This window comes from Trachypithecus francoisi, unplaced genomic scaffold (assembly GCF_009764315.1).
Source record: "Trachypithecus francoisi isolate TF-2019V2 unplaced genomic scaffold, Tfra_2.0 Lachesis_group2, whole genome shotgun sequence".
Classification (NCBI taxonomy): domain Eukaryota; kingdom Metazoa; phylum Chordata; class Mammalia; order Primates; family Cercopithecidae; genus Trachypithecus; species Trachypithecus francoisi.
This window is the reverse complement of record NW_022681465.1, coordinates 43294195-43316501: the sequence shown is the minus strand read 5'-3', so window position 1 is coordinate 43316501 and position 22307 is coordinate 43294195.

Here is a 22307-nt window from a genome sequence, read left to right as displayed (position 1 = left end):
TGCCATTCTAACTGGTGTGAGATGGTATCTCATTGTGGTTTTGATTTGCATTTCTCTGATGGCGAGTGATGATGAGCATTTTTTCATGTGTCTGTTGGCTGTATGGATGTCTTCTTTTGAGAAATGTCTGTTCATATCCTTTGCCCACTTTTTGATGGGGTTGTTTGTTTTTTTCTTGTATATTTGTTTGAGTTCTTTGTAGATTCTGGATATTAGCCCTTTGTCAGATGAGTAGGTTGCAAAAATTTTCTCCCATTCTGTAGGTTGCCTGTTCACTCTGATGGTAGTTTCTTTTGCGAGCACCATTTCTTAAAGCAACCACCCACGGAGTGACAGGTGGGTTAAATTGAATCTCTGTGTCCTTCAGGCATAAGCAATTACTTCTTATTAGAATCTAGGAGAGGGATTACAGAAGAAAAGAAGGTGAGGGAAATGTTCTAGGCGGTAGTGTCAATATGAGAGAAGGTAAAAAAATGCTTCCTTATTTCTAATTCTCCAACTTTACTTCTCTGCTGTGACTGATACTCCAAAGGTTAAAAAGCTCATGGTCTGTTTCAGCAACTGAAAATAGTTTGGATTAAAGTTCAGAGAGATGGTAAGAGGTGAGGCTCAGGAGAGAAGCAGAAACCAGTTCAAGAAGTCTTAAAGAGTCCTTCAAACCACAAAGGAATTTTTGGGTCCCCTATCACACTGACAACTTGAAAGAGATAAATCTCATTTCTCAGTATGCCTCTTTTTTTAAGCAACATTAAATTCTAAGATAAAGCATGAGTTTCCTTCATTTGAAGGCAGATTTGTTTCAGGCCTTCAAGGCATAAACCTCTTCTTTTGTTTGTGTCGCCTGCATACCTCCCTCCATAAAAGTGATATTAGAGACCTGACAAATGTACTAAATACATGAGTCTTTTATCCTCAGTGGCCTCATATATTTTATAGTTGGAGGGTATGTTAAAGGACATCTATTTCAAGTTTCTTCTTGATATTTCTATTTTTAATCTCAAAAATTTACTCCATTTCATGTAAGAAATATAAAAACAAAAGAACGAAAAATAAGGATCAAATTTAAACCTTCATATAAATTGCAAGTCTGTCAAAACTTTTAAGTTATAAGCATGTAAAATTCAGGAAATGGAAACCAAAATGTCTTCAGTGGCCAGATAAAGAAAGTTAATAAAATGGAACTACTGGGCAGTGATAGGGTGATATACAAATTTAATGAATCAGAATAAATGTGCTTCTTTTAAAGACAATCAAATTCTTTTTTAAAATGAGATACACGTCTGTGAACTTATTTTTGGATTCTAATACATGGTACCAAGCTGTATAATAGTTGGTGGTTACTGAAATTAGATGATGACCAAAATTACTGGGCAATCTACTAAAATGTTCAAATTTCTGTGATCTGGATCTGCCTCTGGAGTTCTTGATTTTGTGTGATTTGGTTTTGTTTGGTTCAGTTTTATAGTTTATCTATCTCTTCAGTCAGAGGAATCATGGACTTAGGTGCATTTATTCAGCAAATAGCTTAATGTTTAATATTTGTCAGGAAGCGTTCTGAGTGCTAGAAATACAGTAGTGAGAAAGCTTGTTTTCCTTATCTCATGATGTTTATATTCTATGCAACATTGTAAAAATTGTTATGTTTCTATTCTTAATGGCAACCTGGTCAACTTAGTTCTGTTCACCATATAGCCAAGGATGAATTGTATGAGGAAAACCTACAAATTCATTCTTGATTAAAACAAAACCACCAAATCAGATTCTTCCAATCTTTCATTAGTTTTGAAATAGTAATTCTACTGGATAGTTTACTTATACAAGTCAGTTCTATAAATCCAGTCTTATAAAATTACAAGGATAAAATAGCTTGCATAAGTTTATTCAATTAATAGTAAATAATTCATTGCATTTTCAATACCAATCAAAATACGGTGGAAAAAAAAACAAATCAAAAATAACTAAGAGATGAAACACACATACTGTCTTTATTCTGTGAACTTGACATAAGTTTAATACATACTTTTCCTGCAGCATCTCTCAGTGCTGGCCTTCTAAAATGTTTTTATTTCCAAAGAAGGAGTGCTCATAGGACAGAGACTTAGAAATTAGAGTAAAAACTAAAAGTAAATCATTTAAGACCAGGATTTCATGGTCTTTTTCCATGATACAACCTCCCCCCACCAAAAAAAAAAAACTGGCAATTTTTTTTTGAGTCATTGAATAGTTTCTTCCACTTCCACCCATCCCAGTCTTATTCACTGGGTGGTCAGCATGCTGTCTGTTTAAAAACAGCCGGGGATGAAAACACCTTGAATAACTTCCATTTTGGTATAAAAATTACATCTCCTAAGAGACTTGAAGCATTGTAGTCCTGACTTGTTCACCTAGACCAATTGTTGTGACTGCTTACCCCAAAGAACCCACCAATAAGGAAATTAGAAAGACCCTGGAATGTGTTTTATGGCCAGGATAAACTTACCTAAAGGGAGAGAAAGAGACTGTCCATTTCATTTATCAGGCTAATTCCTACCACATGCAAAGCCTATTCAACACTCAGACATAATCAAGATTTATTTATTTTTTTAACATTTTTGGCTGCACACCAATTACAGGGGGACATTCCTTTATCCAAGTCTCTTTGTGGAAAACAAATAAAATGTTTTTCCTTTTGAAGTGGTTGATATAAGAGTCCTTATGTATCGAAGATGGAACCATGCAGCATTAACTAGAATTACTCTCTTCTCTTAGATCTAGCTCTTTCTTCCCATGTATTTTGTTTGTTCAGACACTTTATTCAGTACCTACTATGTGAAAGACACTAAGTAAAGTGCTTCATTTGTTTGTTCGCTCTAGAAAAATAAAAATAAAATCTTCCGATAGATGAGTCATTCATAGAAATTACATTATTATCATGCTTCTTCCAAAAGATTGTTGCATTTTTATTTAGGGAAGAGAATTCACTGAAAAAAATCAAATGCATAATTTACATAAAATGGGATACTCTATAATCACATAATGAGAGATAAAAAGCTCCAGGGCTCCCAGAGTTAATAACTCATCTTTTATAGGCATGAGTTTGTTTTTAGATTGCTAAAGCAAAATAATTTCTAATGACTTTTCTTTCAAATCTTTTCTGTAAGCATGCATCTGCTCCTTTGGGGATTTATTTGTATATACTGCCTATATGACCCAAAAGAAAAATATCTGCATTCTCTTCAAAATACCTCCCATTTGGCATTTTATGAAGCCTTACTTCATTTAACCTCAATTTCACATTAAGAGTCTTCACATTTCTATTGAAAGGCAACAGGTTTACCAAATGTAAATACTGAGGGTTTTGGGTAATGGTAGGGGAAAATTTCAACATAACTTTGAACAAAGTATTGGGCAGTGTCAAGCGTAGTGTTGTGCTGATGTGCTTGTCTTCCTTATTGAACTGTTTGCCAAAGAAATCCAATCCATGATAAATAGACAAATGTCTGAGATCACTGTGGCTCAGTCTCTGATGAAGCAGCTGCTTCCATGCTGTGTTTGTTGTTACGAGTTATTATAAATACTAATATTTTATAAGCTCTGGTACAGTTTAGAAATGAATCTCATAAACATAATTCACTATTTCCAAGTTTTCAACAACACACAGTCTGAAAGAATTCTACCCTTGGTCAGCCTGCAGATTTAGCTGTCAGCTCCAGAAGCTGTGATGGGCAGAGGAAATTTGGGATGTGCAAAGTCTTAACCACTCTGTCTTTTAGAATGGCAGAGAAAGTTCGAGTTTACCTAACCAAATATAACACAATGACTTAAAACAACACAATAGAAAAGAGTGCCTGAATTTTAAATACATAAAAGGTATTATAGGATAAGTTAAGGGGACTAGAATAAAAAGATGGTTTAAACATACACACACACACACACACACACACACACACAGTGTTGATTATGAAGAAGGCACCATGATTACTTTCTTATCTAGCAGAAACAAAGTATAGTATGTAATATTGTATGTAAAGCATAACTTGATGCTATTCTGCTAAAACACTAAATAATTAATTTTCTAGACTCACAGTTTTTTTCAAATTCTCATCTTACTTTTGCAAGTTTTGGGATCTGACCTATATCTACAGTCTCTTTTTCACTTATATGTTCATTTCTATGTTCACAGAGCAAAGCCTCTCTTGCTCTTTTCCCATAACTAATTGCTCTTTCATAACTAATTCAAGTGTTCTTTGAAGGTGGTGACTTTTCTTCCCAGTAACCACTTAGGCTTACTTTATCAGTGAGCACCTATCCATATAGTATATCTCCCAGTGAGCTCATTTCCTAGAAGTGTGACAAACAATAAAGATGTTAACTCCCTTTTATATATATTGGAAATGGACTTAGTTAATTGTATGCAATAGCTTAATGGATATGCAGGCCAGTGGAATAAAGACTGAAATAAAATCTACATCTTAAATCATGGTGACCACTAAAAACATATTGATTCCTATGTGTCTAAATCAGACACTATGTAAAAGTAATAAAGTAGGTGAAAGTATTTTGTAAATTCCATGGCACTGTCCACACATTACTGTGATTGTTTTCCCTTTAAGACATCGCACTGAGAGTGAGTTAAATAAGATGCCAATTACCTATTGGAAATGTAGCCTTAATTAGAGTTGGGAGCCCCCCTCTTTGTATTAAAGGGCAATAATGATGGAAAGACCTGCTACATGTGGGATCTTTCTTTATCCTAAGTCGGTGATGCTATTTGGGTAATAATTGATGAAAGGACTAGGGTGCCAACCAATTTGCAGTTAAGTGGCTAATTAAGACCCAAAGCAAAGCTGCCAGGAGGTTGGGTCTCTTAGCTTTAAAGTGACACATAAAAGCAATTACGATGGGGCTGGCTTTGCTAGGACATATTTAAATTTAGACAAAGTTTGGGCCAGTTATTATTTTATGTTAATATATTCCCCTGTAAGACTCCATCAGAGAGTAAGGGGAATTATTTAGGACATAAGAAATAATTAGAACATTACTTGAATTCTCTGAACTTCAGATATGAATAAAAAGCAAAACAGTAAAATTATTTTTATGTTTGCAGTTATAACAGGGGTACTACATGTAATTAGATTTCCTAGTCTCAGAGGAAAAGGAGATAGGTGCATGAAGCACACTATTATTCAAGAGGAGAAAATCTCTTAATTCTTGGGTGTGTTGTCACCTGTCTGTCACATTGCATGAGTGTGACACCCAGCCCAGAATGGCAAGATTTTTAGAATTGTTAGATTTAAACTTGGGACACTCGGGTATTATATTTAAATATAGCTGCTCTAATAGCACAGGAGGGAACAACAGATTCTTTCTGGATTTAAAAAGGTTTCAAGTTGTTGAGGAAAAGTAGAAATAATTGGAGAAGATGAAAATTATAACAAAAATTATCCACATATAAGGGAATGATGGTTGGGAGAGTATATGACTTTTAAAATCAGAGCTCCAGGAGTATCTTAGAGTTGTGGGAAACCACAGTCCATTTAAACCTTACTCTTGTGATTTATGATGTCACCATTAAACCCCTTGATGGCATTAAATTGTTGTAATTTGTAGTTGCTAGCATTTTTTCCATCTACAATTCAATAACTCATTGTGTAGCTATTTCACACATATATAAACACACACATTAGTGTGAATATGTGTGTGCTGAATATGTAGTCAATGGAAACCATGATTTTGATGTAATAATAAGTTAGGTTAATAAAATACATGAAATCATGGGCTGGATGTCTAGTCACTGTATCACCAGCTTTGCCATCAGGCATCCTAAGGAGACAGCACTCCATGTTATTATAAAAAGATTTCACCTAAATTTTGTATATATTATTTTTAAACATTAAAAAAGCAAAATTGTTTGTAGGGTCAGCCAAAGTCATTATTGTAGGAAGTAAATGAGATTGCAGAGATAAATAAGGAAATATATTCAATTTACCTAAACATTACAGTAATAGGATTAGAAAATAACCGGGTTAAAAATACTAACCCTTCAGGGGTACATTCTTCTGCCCTAGGAGGTATGTGGGTGGATCTCCTCACTGTCCAAGGAATCTCTGTTCTCTTCCAAAGAGCCTGGGAATGGCCAGTAATTTTGACACCATAAAGCCAGGAAAGAGAAGGTTTTGGAACCTTTTCTTTAAGTCTATAATACAACTAGTCATTAGCATTTATGTGGGGGTGAGAGGTGGTGTTTCAACATCTCCTATGCTAGCTTTTAAACTGACTTCTGTAATTATTCTCCAACGGAAACATGAGTGCCAGCGACTTTCTGGGGAGTTATTTTTATTTCTATTTGAATATTTTAGCTACAATGCTGGATATGCACTGCTGGATCTCTGAGAATGCTGTTCTAAAATGCTATATTTATAAAATGACCAAAGAGCACATGCTGCCTGGATTAAATTTATCCCAAGATGAGAGGTTTTATCTCTAATCATCTGCTTGTTGACTAATCTGGGTGCATCTTGGGCAGGTTTGATGGTTGAGATGTAACAGGCTAACGTGATCCAGATCCTAAAGGAGTATTCCTTTGTCTTTGTCTTTGTCTTCCTGAAACATGGAGAAAATGAATCGGGCTGCTCTGAATTCATCATGACTTAGAGTAGCATCCTCGTTGAATGAGACTGCCAGTTTGAGATGAAAAAAGTGGGGTGCTCTTTTTAAAGCAGCACAATATATGAGATCACAGAATTACATAGACTCTCAGAAAGATATTTTTAAAAGAAGTAGGATAGCTTTTCCACAATGTGTTTAAAATCCACATTGAGTATAATTCTGAAGAATTATACTCAATGTTCCTGCAACATTGTATCCTCATCTATACTGTGGCCCAGGTCACATGACAATGTTATTATTTTCATCAGTCTCCTATACCTAGACTGTGAGTTCCTTGAAAAAATTGAACCTTTAATTGCAACGTTTTTATTCCCACCGATATTCTAAACAACACCAGGCACATTGTAAGCAATCACTAAATATATCTTAAGAAAGATTGAATGTTATGCTGTGTTTAAGATTCTTAGTAGTGAGACAGATTAGATAGATAAACAGTTATGTGATGGAGATAGATAGATAGATAGATAGATAGATAGATAGATATCCCTGTTACTTGTAATAAATTCTACCATGGGACTGCCTTTCTTTGCACTGGTGTTTACTTAAAAGGTCTAAATTAAGACTGGATATTGTGTCTTGCAGATCTGCCTTTTATGAAGTCAGGAAATTAGTAAGAAAGTTCCCCATGATAGACTCAACATCCCAACATTTCTCTTTGGAAGATTTTAATGCCAGCAAAGAATAATTAAAGAATTTTTAAATTTTAAGAATCTAGAAATTCTTGACAAGTTTTGGAGAGAGTGTAGAACCCTTTGCCTTTCTACTATATATATTAGGACCCATCAAAAATTGTGAGCAGCTTTACCGCTGGCTACATTTTCTTCTAGGGTTATTTTCTTTTCTAGTGAGTAATTCCTTAATGCCCAGGGAGTTAAACATTCTGATGGAAAGGAAGTACTTATCATCTTCTAAGATTTAAAGCTTTGCTGCAATGGTTTTCTTGATCTTGTAATTTTAAAGTGCTACCTGTGTAGTTAAATGTCTCTCTCTTGATGGATTTATTTCAGTGACATTTCTAAGGTTACACATATTTGCAAACAGATGCTGCATAAGAAGACTAACTCTGAAGCACTTTCCACATCATTTTGCTATGTTATCTTAATATATTTTTAGAAGCTACCTGAACTTTTAGCCTTTTCTAATTCTCATTGCAAAAAAAATCATATAGTATCTAAAGAAAAAGAAAAGAAAACGAGAGAATCAAAGATATGTCAAGCTTGGTTTGGTTTGGTTGGGTTGGTTTGGTTTGTTTTACCCCTTGGGATGACATGAGCATCATCTTTGCAATATCCAGTCAACATTTTCAGAGGCACATGAGAATGTCCACTAAAAAGTGAGATTATTTTAAAACATTTTATGGCTGCTTTTAATATTTCTTCAATAAAGAAAAGCATGTATTACAGCTATTATTAAAGATAGAAAAAAGTATTTCCTTGATTATTAAATGGTGATATGGTTCAATTATAAAATCTTCTCTTGAGATTAGTACATAATCAGAGATAACTTAAAAGTTCTAAATCGCCATTTTTTTCTTCTCTTGCTTTTGTAAAAAAACCCTAGACATGACCTTTGAATCTTTGTTAATTCTAATCATCCAATGTCTTATTAGCCTTGCTCCAGATGAGAGCAATCTTTGGAAATGGTTTGCTGTTCTTCAATATCATAGTGATGTATTACCTAACAACTAACACATGGTTTCAGTAGTTTGGTATTTTAAAGAAAGTTGCCAAAGTGGATACAGCATACAGAGACTTGAATGTTTGTGTGTGCATGTGTATGTAATCCTAAAACGAAGAGACATCTATTCTGGTAGTAGCTGTGTACTTGAACCCATCTACAGTTTGATTGTACATCAGTTATGATGTGTCTCTTTCTAACAGGAAGGATACAGATCTTGATGAATAGCTAAAAGGTAAGATCATTCTCAAAGGTGTGAGTGATTAATAATGGCCATGCATAGATTTTTTTCTAAGAGTGTAAATAAAATATATCATTCACATGAAGGGCAGGAGTTTGGCAGGATGATTCATAGCGCATTCGAAAGCATAAAAAGTCAAAGCTAGGGTCTCTTCTAAGCATGTCGAAGAGGAAGCTGGTTTCACCATTTAAAATATATGAGTGGATGTTAGTATAGAAATCACATGCCTTGTGAGATACTGAAGACTGGTTTAATTTTTTTAATTGACACCAGTTAAACAAAATCAAAATTTTCTCTTTCAGCAGCTAAAAAATGATGGTAGTACAGGGATAAGAGATAAAAGATGAGAGTGGCTCTTCCATACTATAGCACTTGGGCCATATACTTCAATCCAACCAAGATTTGCTATATAGCTTTTAGATTAGTGGTTACTGTGGAAAGAAAACACTTAAGCTACAATATCAGCATAAAGCTTCACTCTAATGTGGTTAGCATTCATACCAAAGTATGATGGGGCCCTACCTATTAAGGTGTTAACTAACACAACAAAAACCAGAAAGCTGTTCTTTGAAGACAAAATAATTTCTTCCAGTGGTGGTATCTAAGTATAATCACATCAGTGTACATGGTTGATCTTTGTTTATTCTCTGCTAGGAGCCTAGAGCTCATGATATTTCAAAATGTATAAGAATAAGCTTTATGATGATATAATACTACACATCGTGCTCCTCCTATGGCCCAGTACTGCAGAGGGGTTGTACATGCCATAGAAGGAAAAGGTCTAGACCCTGGGGCTGAGCTGTGATTCAGCTTATCTCCTCTAAGTCACAAGTGAATAGAGAAGCATTATCTGTGCCTTTCTAGCATGGAGTGCAAATAACTATCATTATAAACTGTTAAAAACAAAATAATTTTTTTAAAGAGGAGTATTTCTCTCTGTCACCCGGCTTGGAGTGCAGTGATGTGACCACAGCTCACTACAGCCTTTAACTCCTGGAATCCAGAGATCCTCCTCACCTCAATTTCAGTAGCTGAGTTTACAGGTTTGAGATGTCACAGCCATCTATTTTTTTTTTTTTTCCTTTTTTGTAGAGATGAAGTCTCACTATGTTGCCCAAGCAGGTCTTGAAGTCCTGTCCTCAAGCCATCCTTCTACCTTGGCTCCCAAAGTGCTGGGATTACAGGTTATGAGCCACGTCCAGATGACTGAATTGGAACTTTTCTCCTGCATGTGTATATATGTCAGATTGTTAGCATGACAGAAGTGACATGTTATTTTTGTATTTTTAAAAAACAATTTGTTGTATATAAAGTTTTTTTATTTCTTTTGTGCAGACCACTTTTTAAACTCACATAGGTAGGTATCTTTACAGTTGTAGACTATGGAATGTCAGTGTTCAGCCAGACAGTATGATGGAGCAGGGAAAGTCAACACAGTGATGGAACACTGAAGGAACAGACAGTTATCCTGCTTTGCTCGAGAAAGTGTCATCAATTTGTAATTTTAGTATTAACTCTGTAAAAGTGTCTGTAGGTACGTTTTATATTAAGGACAGACCAAAAATCAACATATCAAAGCTTCAAAAACTTTGGGAAAGGGTGGGATTAAGTACAAGCACATTTGGCTTATAGTAAATGAACCGATTTTTATTAACTGCTTTTGCCCATATAAAATGCTGATATTTACCGGAAACCTAGCCACCTTCATGATTACGATTAAAGTACCAGATAATAATGCCAGAATATAATGTGCAAGTAATCGTGGATCTCGCTGACAAAGTGTCTCAAAAATGATACACTTTTACATTAAAGAAATTTAATGTTTCTCTGGAGTTGGGGCTCTGGCTTTTAAAGTTTGTCTAATCAGTGTTGATTCTAGATGATCAACATAATGGACCACTCCTGAATGAGACTAATTTTGTCTTTCAATTTACTGTCTTAAATCAGTTTATTAAATCTGAATTTTAAAACATACAGCTTATGACAGAATGACACATTTGATGTACCAATTAAGTGTTGAAAAATACCTTTGCATCATAGAACAGAAATATATATGTTGAATGTTAACAGGTATTTTCACAGGTTTGACTTGTTTGATAGTTACTCAGACACTAGGGAAAGGTAAATAGAAGTGAACAAAATAAGCAACTAAATGAGACCTAATAATTGGCCTTTGATTTTAAATATTTAATTTGTTCTTATAAACCTTGTCAATAAAATTAATCTAAATCAAAAAAAAAAAAAAAAAGAAATGTCGATGGCTGTCTAGGATGGTGTGTCCACTAGACACAAAAACAAGAGTCATCATTTATACTCTTTTAAGAATACAGACTTAAGAGTGGCTGAATTTTTTAAAAATTTATTGACTTAATGGCCTATAAAAGATTTCACTAATGTTATTTTCTTCATTTAATTTCTCTCCCTGTGAGAACAGGGGACATATAACCTGGGTATAATAGAAGGCACAGTGACATTCTCTCTCTGTAGTTATCACAGCCTTCTTATCTGTGTTCTTTGACTGCCAATATTCCCTGCAAATCTGTCTTGTATAAACAAGCCAAGCATGAGCCTTAGTGATGGACAAAGATATGACAAATACACTGATACCATCAGAAACATGACTTTTGGATGTGAAGGGCAAAAATTTTAAAATACCAAAGGACCATGTCAGAGGTGAGACTTCACTAAATCGAGGTCTTTGTAGTAGTATGGAAATGAAATTCCCTTTGAGAACATCTAAGATGTCAATATGCTATACTGACTTAAATACAGCAGACTCTGCCCCTCCCCTGTTTCTCATTATTTCGCTGTCAAAGGCACATTTTGAGGACCATTCTGCTTCTGGATGAAGGAGTACAGGTATGTGTGTACATCCTAGGCATGGATCTTATGGCTATCTTCAGCTTTGTGGGGTGGTAGGTTTAAAATTAGTTCAGTTTTATTATGTAATATGTTTCAGGATTTGGGAATCTGGGTAAATGTGGAACATGTTGCTTATAAGACATATTCAAACACATAATTCAAAGGTGTGTCTCCAGAATAGAAATGTTTAAATTATTGTCTGTATCTGGTAATCACTCTCGTGAGACAATTCCATGTGTTGTACCATAAGTTCTACCTCCAAGTTATAGTCTCTGGGTAAGTAAAAATGAAAGCATTATATGGCTCAAATAAATCAGAACTTAGGGAGATAGTGGCTAGGAAGGTAGTTAATAGTAGATGTATCGAAATGTTACAGTATCTTTTCTTCCTCTAGAGTCCTTTTTTAGTAGCTGGTCATGGTGATGGGAGACTGTAGTACCATCTACTTGGGAGACTGAGAGGGGAGGATTGCTTAAGCCCAAGAGGTCAAGGCTGCAGTGAGCCATGACTGAGCCACTGAAGTCCAGGTTGGGCAACAAAGTAAGACCTTATCTCAGGAAAAAAAAATCATTTTTAGAATATATCTATTTGCAGATTTAATACAGACACTTCATAAATTCTTTCATCAAATTTTAAGGAGAATGCACTAATCCAAAAGACAAATGTGATTTCTATATTTCTATATAATGTGGGTCATATATAAGTAATTGCATCATGGTCTGTGGGAAAATGAAATATACTAATTAGTCATTAATCAATTAAGTAAATACCTGAAACTTTTTCAGAAAATTTGGCTTTTTCAGAACATGAAGGTGAGCAAGTCATTTCCTTCTTTGTCTCTTCCATCTGCTGTCCTGCCATGGCAGTAAGTGAGTCTGTGTGATTGTCTTATTCATCCCATGTGGCTTTGATTAGGGATTTTGCTAATTCTCCAGATACCATCTATTTGGATTCTTCCCAAGCTTCTCTTTTTCCTGTCAAGATGACAACAAGATGGTGTACATATTTGCAGATGAGAAGAATCAAATAATTGAAGTTATAAGACAAACAACCATACTTACTTCGGGTTTCCCTAAAGGGGATATTCGCTAAGGTCTTGGATTTCATGCTTTATTTGGGGACACAGGAATTCTTCCATGTATTAATATTTTCCTTTTTATCTTGCTCTGACCATCACCAACTGTGTCCTTCTGCCTAATTTTTCAACTCCTCAGGATCTGGAAAGACTCCAGATTTACCTGGGCAAAAGATTTTCTGTGCTGAGGTTTCTGACTATGGAGTCTCTAACAGTCCTCAATTTAGAATAGCTTTTACTCCCTTGTTTTGTTTTCTTTTACTTTTACATTCTTCTTTCATCACTATAGTACCATTTGCAGACTAGCTCTCATTTAAGAGGCAGCCAGCTCCATCACTTAGCAAATCAATGAGTCTCTCACCGAATTACCAGTACAGAGATAATTCTGTAAAATAGTGAAATAAGGAATCGATCTCTTTCTACTAGAATTTGCTCAGGTTCAGTCATTGATGCAAAATACTGTGCAAAAGCGGGAAACTATTATCTCTTAGAATTGGGATTAACACTTCCTTTAAGAGTGTAGCCTTACTTCAATTTTAATTGTTTTAGCTGTGTTTGTTTAATTCCTTTGACTCAAAACACACAGACCAAATAGTATTTTAGTGAGAAGAGTCTTTACAGAACAATTCAGGTAAGGTATTCCCAGATTGACTGGATGCAATTTTAATGACACAATCACCCTCAAGTGTGCACCAACTCCTAGTGCATTCCAATGACTTATTTATCAACATCACAGAGCACAAGAAGATTTTTTCCCCTTACTCTCAATACTTTATAGTAACTGTTTGGAATCACTAAAAATAATTTTAAAAGAGTAACACTTCGATAAGAAATATAATAACATCACAGGAATACATTCTAATGTTACTAAATTCTGCTTCCATGAAATGTAGTGCTTTCTACTTCCAAATCACAAGCCTCCTTTGGTACCATCATGTTCCAATATACTTTTCAGAAAGTTTCAAAGAACTCATAAGATATTAAAATTCCAGAAAAAATTATTTGTTGAAGACCAAATGTAAATAGATAACATGTTCAGCATCTGACTATTGCAGAATACGTCTCCAAAATGGCCCATATGTTCCTCTAGAAAAAGCAGCAGTCCTGACAGTAAACCATGAAATATTCTGGAGGCAATGGCAGAGTGCCAGTGTCTTAAGGGACAGCATTTTCCACTTTAAATAACAGACAAAATAAAGCTTTAAAATGTTCTTGATGATGTAGGATTTAGTAAACCCTTCAGAGGGATGCAAGGAAAACCTTTTCTTCTTAAGATTGATGCTGAGAAAAAACAGTCAAAAAGTAAGAATTGCTGTGCCAAGCAGCATAAAAAATCAGTTGATCTCTTTCTGAAATTTAGGAAATTCAATGAATTGATATACTGTTAGCAACTGGGCCACACACACTGAAAGTGATTCCTTGTAAGTACTAGATACCAGAGATAACACAAAGCTCTTCAGAAAGCACTGAGCACAAGCATGGATTTAAAAAGACTGAATTGTGTACTAGCAGGAAAGGAAAACAGCTTATTATTTAGTAGACATCTGTAAATGGAGACATTTCCGCAAGGGTAAACCAATGCTTAATTGAAAGATATGCGATTTGCAGGTAAATATCAAACTTTATTTTTTTCATTTCTCATTTTATTTTTGTTATTTCTACTTCACTTAATCTGTCTCTAAAAATGACAAAATCTTTCTCATAAAATAATTTGGACTTAATTAACATTCCCCCAGGCAGGCAAGCTGTAAGTATAATAATTCTTTTGGAAGCAAATACCCTTTGATGATTACAAGAATCAAGTATGATCAGAGAATTTTTTTCTTGGCCATTTTACAAGAGCCTATCCATCTTTATGTGGCCTATGACACAAAAATTAACATGTAAAAAATGATCATTTTAAAATGATAAATAATTAGTGGGGCAGCTGGGTGCCTAAAAAATTTCTTTACGTTATGATGGAAGATACATTAGACTGAACCACTTATTTTATCCACAATTTTATTTTGTCATTTACTTTCCCATTAAAATGTGAAATTTATAAGCTGAGATCACAAATAATTTCTTAGGCTTTCTTCCAAATAAGAAAAATGAAACAGAAAACGTAAAAGCAAAGATGTTTTTAATTTAATAAGAAAATTTTAATGTTAATTATTATAAGAAATTGATTTCAAATTTAGAGCTATTACTAAGTTATTGGTTTGTTGACATTACATTATCACCATATTCATTGACTATCAGGCCAGGATTCTAAAACACGTAAAATGCATATAGGTTTGAATTCACTGAATGACAATATCAAAGATTATCGTTTCTTCTTGTGGGGGAATATTAATTGTATCTAAATAATTTTGGGGGAAAAGACTCTCTTAATTGTGTTTAAGATAGGTAAAATTTTACATTTGAAGTAAGGTAAAGTATTAAAGTAATAATAGTGATAATTACTAAAAGGGAAATTGCAACTTTTATAGTAAACTGGCACAGAAACAAGAGCAATGCTGTGTATTCCACTAATTCTAAACAATTTAAAATTGTCTAAATATGGAGCATGAAGCATGGCACTCAGTGGGTGAACAATGAGCATCCTGAATGCCTGAATTACATCACTACCTTGTGGTTATTTATGCATATATGTTTGTGGGATTGGCCTATCTTGGCAACAGCAGCTCCTTTCAAAAACAGCCTTTACTAGCCAAAGGACATTGATATAGGTATTCTGGTTATCCAATAATTCCTTTCAAGTTTAGAAATTATTCTAAATATTTCAAAAATGTGTGAAAAAAATATCGTGATCTAGGCTCGTGGACCTCGTCTAGGTGGCACTCCTGGCTTCTGTAGGTCTTAGCTCCCAGAAAGCACCTTTAAAATTTTGGTAGAAGGCATTCCAAAGTGCAGAGCTCCCTAAGATGCAGGCCAGGAGCAAGGGCTTTGCTTGCTAGTACTAGAAGTTTTAGAAACTTCCTTTGAAGTTTCTAAAAAGCCCTTAGAGGCAAACTTTGTCTTCCTATAGCAACAGCACATGCCCCTTTCCATATTATGAGTAATTGTATCTTCTAATGTGTTGCCAGAGAGTGGACTACCCAATAATATTAGAATAACCTTGCAGAAAGAGATCCATGTCTTATATTTCTGCTATGTTGTGAAAAATCTGGCCCAGGGCTAGTCACACAAAAGTCAACAAATACTTCTTACTTGATAATAGCTATTTACCAAATGTAGTTAACAAGTAAACTGTAGAAGTGTTACACAAGAAAAATCAAGAGTCATTGGCATTGTGAAAATAATTGCTACTGGAAAATAAATTTATAGTAAGAGCAGTCATTCTTCATTATAAAGATTTCAGCCTACAGGAAATAGTACCATATGCCAATCCTTTGGCTGTAGTGAAAGTGCCGGGTGAATTTCACAATTCCTAAATTTATCAACCAAATTAAGTCCTCTATATTGTTTCTTTTACCTTTCCCTGTTTTACTTATTAGGGACATACATAATCCTTCTCCTCTCTTTTTACTAAAGCAAATTCAGTATTTCATTTTACATTGAATTTTTGTTTGTTTGTTTGAGATGGAGTCTCGCTCTGTTGCCCAGGCTGGAGTGCAGTGGCGCGATTTCGGCTCGCTGCAATCTACTCCTCCTGGGTTCACGGCATTCTCCTGCCTCAGCCTCCCGAGTGGATGGGACTACAGGGGCCGGCCACAACGCCCGGCTGATTTTTTGTGTTTCTAGTGGAGACGGAGTTTCACCGTGTTAGCCAGGATGGTCTCCATCTCCTGATCTCCTGATCTGCCCGCCTCGGCCTCCCAAAGTGCTGGGATTACAGGCGTGAGACACCGCGCCCGGCCACCTTGACTTTCATATCATCTTTCCCTATGACTAACACCACTCCACAGTGACCTGTTATTTGGATTTGAGATAGCACTTTTTAAAAATGAGCTAACCACATTGATTCACACTGGGATATAAATGTGCATAAGTATGTGTGTGTATATATGTGTATTGTATATTATCTGGAACTAATATATATGCATGTGCCAACCCTACAAGAAAAGCATTATTTTATGTCAATGAGTATATTTTATAAAGAACATGTAACACTTTTCCAGACAGAGGAGTAACTACAAAAAGTTTTCTACATTTGCTTAATGTTTGATCCCACCATTCTATGTCTGTCTTTTGAAATCTTTTGAAAACCTAGATGCTCTCTAAAATATAAATAAGATTTGGGTGATAGGCATCAATAATTAAGCAATATCGCTTTTAGGCAAAACTGTGGTAATAGGCAAAATAAGGCAAAAAATCAAACTAGTGTGGATTTCCCAGGTGACATATATACAAGTCTCTGTTGTTTCCCAGTAATTCTTCCCCAAAACAAACCAAAATCATTACTAATCACCATCTATGCCATTTCTACCAGTTAACAAAAAAAATGCTACATTGTTAAATCCTTCAAGCTGAAACCACACGTTATTCATATTTCTATCATCAAGGAAATGGAACATAGTAATGCTCAGTAAATAGTTATAGGAAGAATAAATGAGAATCTACATTGATTTATCTTCTTACACCGATCTAGATATGTCTGAGTCAATACATAACAGCTAATAATGTAATTTCTATTTTTTCACGAATTCTACCAGAAGTTGTGTGGCAATAATAATTACTTTGCCAAAGCTACAAACATTGTACAGGAAATCTGTTCCACGGTTGCAGGGCTACACAGCTCACTTTAATCATTTTTCTCAAAGGAAACTAAGCAAGAGGATATAGGTGGCTTTTCTTTTCAATCATCACTGTGAGAAAAAAAATAAACAATGAAATCATGTGTCATCTACATTTGTGAAAATACCACACTAAGCCAAAACAGGGACAGAGGACCTTATTGTTTAGATTTATTTTTTAAAAAGGAGATGAATATGGTATGCTGGAAAACATATGGATGAGGAGGAAAAACAAACTGAAGATGCAAAATTTAGAGTTTATGGTCAAAATTAAGTGATGACAGAACATCCTCAGCATTATCAATAGTAAGTGTTTAGAAAATGGCTACAAGATACTTCAGATAATATGATACTGTCATAGGATTTTTAAAATTAGAATATGTTTAGAAATGTGGTGAAGTACATCTTACTTCTTCGTGTTTAACTGATATAAGCATATGGGAATACAGAATACTAGGGCTTACAAGCATGTTCTGATTACACTAAAATAAAGAGCCGTTGAAATAAAAATGCATTGTTTAGTCCTTATTTCTGGTTCAAAACAAGATAATCTTCCATATCCTCACCATCAGGTGAATTCTGGAAGATAATTATTTTGCACACTCAGTTCAGGTTCTTGATTCCAATGCAGGAGGTTACTACAGGTTTTAGAGCAAATGAGAGCCAAAATACATAAACTTTATTATTATTGTTGCTCATTTGACAAGATAGTATCCCAAATGAATGGGCATTGGCCATTCAGATGGAAAACAAAAGCCTGTTTATCAGCTGGTTAATTGCACTCAAATATGAAATAAGATTCCCAGTAGTGAAGCTCTCTCACTTCTCATCTGAAAGATAAACTATCTGTGAACAGAACCATTTCCAACATCCAAGTGTTTATCATAATGAGGCATATCTGCCACAGGTGAATACTGACCTTTCAACTTTGGTCAGCACCCTGACAGTAGGTGCAGTCATAGGAAAGAAGGATGAAGGCAAGTTTCCTGGCATTGTCATCTTCCTTCTATTTGTTTGGCTTAACTTGGAAATGAGGAAATAACTAAGTAAAGCCAGAACACTGAAAATATTCCTTACACAATGTGTCTAGTGAATACTTTTACTTCCTATCATATTTTCTGGGTTGGGGAAGACTGGAATTTTGTTGTAGTTAATATATTTTATTAGCAATTTATTTGTTTTTCAAACAGTAGTTGGACAGGGTTATTCATTGTATCATTTTTAAAATGGTACAAATGCTTAGCCTGCCTGATATCTGCTACATCACTCAAGAGTCATTGATTCTTACTTTACCAGTGGGAAGATATTAAATACAGGGCTTCACCTTTCCTCTGTGGAGCTTTTGGACAGGCTGGATGATCAACAAAGGGGAAATTTTTTAAAGGCCAGGATAGTACGCTTCTCTGTACCAGTGGAGAAGACTTAACTCTGATACTAAAACTATTGCTTACTGAATGCCTTTAATCATGTACTATATGGTAAGAGCATTATTACATGTATTCTTTGTTAATGTGTGAACTTTCCAGTTTGTGCACAATCTCCGTGTACAAGTCTCATTAAGGCAGCCTTCTAGAATGAGTGCTGCTTACCTGATTTTGACTAACCGGGCATTAGAATAATGACCGCATTCATGGACCACATGTAACTCAGTCATATGATTTCAGTAAATATTAATACCATCTCTGTCTCCATCCCTCTTTTTCTCCAACTAATACCTGACCTTCTACTTGTCCAAGACACTACTGAATCCTGCTGAAAAAGTAGTGTAAAAGGCTTTCCTGGCCGGGCGCGGTGGCTCACGCCTGTAATCCCAGCACTTTGGGAGGTCGAGGCGGGCGGATCGCGAGGTCAGGAAATCCAGACCATCCTGGCTAACAAGGTGAAACTCAGTCTCTGCTGAAAATACGAATTAGTCAGCAGGAAAGGCAAATTAGAGGCAGGAGAATCGCTTGAAACTGGGAGGCGGAGGTTGCAGTGAGCTGAGATCGCGCCACTGCACTCCAGCCTGGACGACATGGGAAGACTCCGTTTCAGTGCAGTGGCGGGTATTCCTTGTGCCTCAGGAACTAATAATCTAATTAGAGTTTAATAAATAGATGGCTGCTCCTCTTTTATGCTTCTTCCTAATTACTCCTCCCTCCAGTTTTCTTTTTGGAAATCTGCTCTCTCTCCTCATGTATGTGAATTCCATGCCTCTCCCTGCCTTTTAGAAAAGCAAGTGGGGGCCGGGCGCGGTGGCTCACGCCTATAACTCCAGCACTTTGCGAGGCCGAGGCAGGCGGATCACGAGGTCAAGAGATCGAGACCATCTTGGCCAACATGGTGAAACCATGTCTCTACTAAAAATACAAAAATTAGCTGGACGTGGTGGCACGCGCCTGTAGTCCCAGCTACTCGGTAGGCTGAGGCAGGAGAAGCACTTGAACCTGGGAGGTGAAGGTTGCAGTCAGCCGAGATGGCATGCCATTGCATTCCAGCCTGGTAACAGAGTGAGACTCCCATCTCAAAAAAAGAAAAAGAAAAAAAAAAAAAAAGGAAAAGAAAAGCAAGGGGATCAAATCAATTTTTTTTCCCCAGGCCACTAGTAGAGTTTTTATCTGTGGCCTAAATCTACCATTTAGGTCCTCGTTTTTAAGATCTTAAAAGGAGTTTCAGTGACTCAAGAACAGCCACCACCATAATGGTATTCTCACCTCTGTTCTAGCTGTTGGATTGTTACTGTGATTTTTGCTACAAAATCCTATTCTTCCCGAATTCTCTTGAATCATTGTCTGAAGCCTCATCTACCAACTTCTTACGAATTTTATGAGCCCCCCCCATCCTGATATTCTTCCAATAAGTTTCCTTTCACTTTTGTTAACCAGAGTTGGTTTCTGTTGCTTGCAAGGAAGAAACATTATGATGCATAAAATGTGTAATTATGAAAGATAGTTTATAATTAAGATAACATATATAATATTAGGAGTTAAAGAGACAAAAATACCAGTATTAAGGAAAAAGGAAATGATGGTGATCTCAGCTAATCAGTAAAAGAAACTAGAGACAGTGACCAGGGGAAGAACGAGGTTTCAACAGGCACAGCGGAATGGATAAGAACTGGTTTTGTTTGTTTGTTGTTTTGTTTGTTTGTTTCAGACAGAGTCTCATTGTGTCGCCCAAGCTGGAGTGTGGTGGTGCCATCTCGGCTCACTGCAACCTCTGCCTCCTGGGTTCAAGCGATTCTTCTGCCTCATCCTCCCTAGTAGCTGGGACTATGGGCACGCACCACCATGCCCAGCTAATTTTTGTATTTTTTTTTTTTTTTTTAGTAGAGACGAGGTTTCACCATATTGGCCAGGCTGTTCTTGAACTCCTGACCTTGTGATCCACCCGCCCCAGGTTCCCAAAGTGCTAGGATTACAGGCATGAGCCACTGCACCTGGCCTGCTTAAGAACTTCCTAAGCAGAGAAAAGGGGCAGTTGTACTCAGGGAACAATGAATAGATCAACTTCTATGGAGTGGGGATTATCTCAGAGTGGTCTTTGCACCACACACATTTGCTTAGTATCTTCAACTATTGGACACTCAGGAACATGGAGATTGATAAGATCAGATACACACCCTTGCTCTTTAAATAGAGGGGGATACACTTGGAGTGTGTTAAAAACGATTTTTGACCACTGCCCTAACTCTGTTCTGTGAAAAAATAGCATCTTCTCCAAAGTGAATTTTTGGTTTACCAGTGTATTATTTACAGGTAGAAAAAAGAAAATAAATGCTAGACTTAAATAAATGCATTTAAAATTGTAATGAGCAGACGCTTGAAACCTTCAAGGGTAGCACTCCATGAAAATTGTGAGAATTTCTAGCTTCAATTGATTCTCACTTTAACACTTTGAGTAAGTGTAAAACCATTTGTAAAAAATATATATATATAACCTATATGCAAAGTAAAACTTAATCTTACAATTGTGATTGCTTCACATACTTCTCTGAAAAATCCTTACTCATAACTCTGCTTCTTTCTGACAGATTTTAGCTAGAATTTTTGTCATTTTTTCTGTTTAGGGCACAGGTAAAGCAATGATGATTTCTACAGGCCATCTTAATGTTAACACCATTTATATCTTCTTTTTATACTTTACTACACTATTGGTTAAATTCCTCTTGCTGTAAATAGTGATTTTCTACTTCATAACCAAACTGAACTTTTCCACTGTAGGCACAAGGATGGCAAACAGTCATATGTAGCATAGTGAACAACTTTCCTGCCTGACATAATCAAGATGTACTTGCTTAACCATCTCATGAGTAGAAGTCTAGACTAGCCACATAGACTGCCCATATATGATCCAAAGGGTGCTGATCAGGAGGAACTGTTCCATTTCACCTTAACTTAGAACAACTGCCAATGTTGATTATTTTTTGTGTGTGTGTGTGTGTGTGTGTGTGTGTTGGAAATAAAGCAATGATGGGTCTCTGAATATAATATTTATTTAATTAAACTTTTACAGTTCACATTTAGGTTGGTTCCGTTTTAATTACCTGGGTTATTTGATTATTTATCTTTGATAAATTCCAAGGAGTAGAATTGCTAGTATATACACATCTTCAAGGCTTTTAACCTGTAGAGAATTTGTTAGCTATTTTTTTTTGTCCAAAATATTTGTACCAATTTATACTTAATCTAGTACTGCATTAGCTACTGCTACATTGTCTTTTGAACTTGAGTCCTGAAGCCCAGGGGAAGGAAGAACATGAGTGGATCATTTTAGTTGTTGCAGGAATGTCTAATCTGAATTTCCATTTTTCAATCAGAAAATTTATTTATTTATTTATTTAGAGACAGGGCCTCACTCTGTTGCCCAGGCTGAAGCACAGTGGCATGGTCATGGCTCACTGCAGTCTCGACCTCCCAGGCTCAAGTGATTCTCCCATTTCAGGTTCCTGATTAGCCAGGACTACAGGCACACAGCACCATACACAGCTGATTTTTGTATTTTTTTGTAGAGACAGAGTTTTGCCACATTGTCAAGGCTAGAAAAGTGTTGGGTTTTTTTTTAGTTTAAATTGCAAGACTTTTAAATCCCTATTTCTCAGTATTAG